We start from the raw sequence: 1,704 nt of genomic DNA on the forward strand, positions 1-1,704 counted from the left end.
GATACAGTTTTGAGATGAATTGGTTTTGGGACACAACAACGCAGTACTGCATTTAAAATTTCTATATTTAAAATTTCTTACAGGCAAACTAAACCCCCAGTGTTTGTGTTGTCCTTTTTGATTTGTTTTGTTTTTGAGAACTTGTTTCCCTTAGGGCTTTGTTGTTGTTACTCTTGTGAGGTGCTATTCAGTCAGTTCTGACTCATGGTGACCCCGTGTGCTTTTACAGAATAGATCATTTTTACAATATTTATGCTCTTTGTACTGTTTGTTCATTTATTTTTAAAATGATCGCCATGGGACCGTGATATTAAATTCAGTTGCATAACTATACCTGTATTTCAAATATCCAATCTTGGATCATATAGAGTCACAGGGAGTTATTACACCATCAAATAAGGTTTATACTGTAATTTTAGTATCTGTTCTAAGTAAAACCCAAAAAACCCATTGCCATCGAGTCAATTGCAACTCATACGACCCTGTAGGATGGAGTAGAGCTGCCCTGTAGGGTTTCCAGGGAGCGGCTGGTGGATTCAAACTGCCCACCTCGGTCAGCAGCTGTAGCTCTTGCACCAGCAGGGCTCCCAATCTAAGTAAAGTAGAGTTAAAAACAATTCAGAATTACTAATCTTTCATGGATCTAAACTTAAATGTATAAAAATGAAGGATAATATTTGTTGTACTATGTGATGAGGAGCAGACAGTACAGAAATACGTGAATAACTGTGAGAGCTTGGGTAGATGGAGGTGAGGTTTGAGACGGGCAAAGGTGTGCTCTGAGCAGTGGAGAAGAGGAGTGATGAGGAAGGGTTTCTAAAGTGGGGCCACCTCAGAGCAGCACAGCCCACATTCTGAGAAAGGTTCCTTACGGGACATTGGGAATGGATTCAGCAGGACCGTGACTACCTGGACTCTTGTCCTACAGGCAACTGGAACCATAAAGACTTCTTGGTAAAGCACTGACATGAGGCAAGTTAATTCAGCAGGATTGCGCAGGATGTTTGGGAATGGGGAAATAAACCGGGAAGCAAGGAGGCCAGGTGATGGTTCCTTTGTCCACTTGACAGCCAAACATAAGGACACACACGTCTCCCTGCCACCACTGCCACTGTGTGGTTGAATTTTTATCTTGCTCGTTTTTTGTTTCCTCCATACGTAATCTATAGTGCTTGGCTCAATGCAAGTTTATTAATAAATTGTTTATTAGTTAAGATACTTTGAGAAAGCCTCTAACATTGCCCCCCCACAACCTGTGCCTCCGAGTTGCCTTTTCCTTTCAGGCACCAGACCATTTAGTGGGTCTCCATTGTGTATCGGGTGCTCTGCCACCCACTGGGGACTGACTCACCAGTAGACAGGGCATGCATGGTCTCTGTCGGCAAGTGGGTCAGAGCTCATGGGGACTAGATGTCAGGTTTCTGAAGGCAGCGGTAGAGATGTGTGTGGATCGTCTGAGGACACAGCGGAAATGCCTCCAGTTGGGATAGGCGTGAGGGCTGGTCAGAGGAGGCTTCTTCATCATTGGAATGTTGTGAAGGTAAATTCACTCCTCGTGTTCCTTTAGAAAAATGTTATTTAAACATGGCGTGGTGTAGAATTGGGGTAACCTTACCTAAATGCCTACAGCTTGAGTAGGTAGCTCATAGGGTCCTTCTGAGGCCAGTTTTTCAAGTTTCATTTCTGTATAGTATAATTAGCTCA

The sequence above is a fragment of the Trichechus manatus genome, unplaced genomic scaffold, assembly GCF_000243295.1.
Source record: "Trichechus manatus latirostris isolate Lorelei unplaced genomic scaffold, TriManLat1.0 scaffold00146, whole genome shotgun sequence".
NCBI classification, from domain to species: domain Eukaryota; kingdom Metazoa; phylum Chordata; class Mammalia; order Sirenia; family Trichechidae; genus Trichechus; species Trichechus manatus.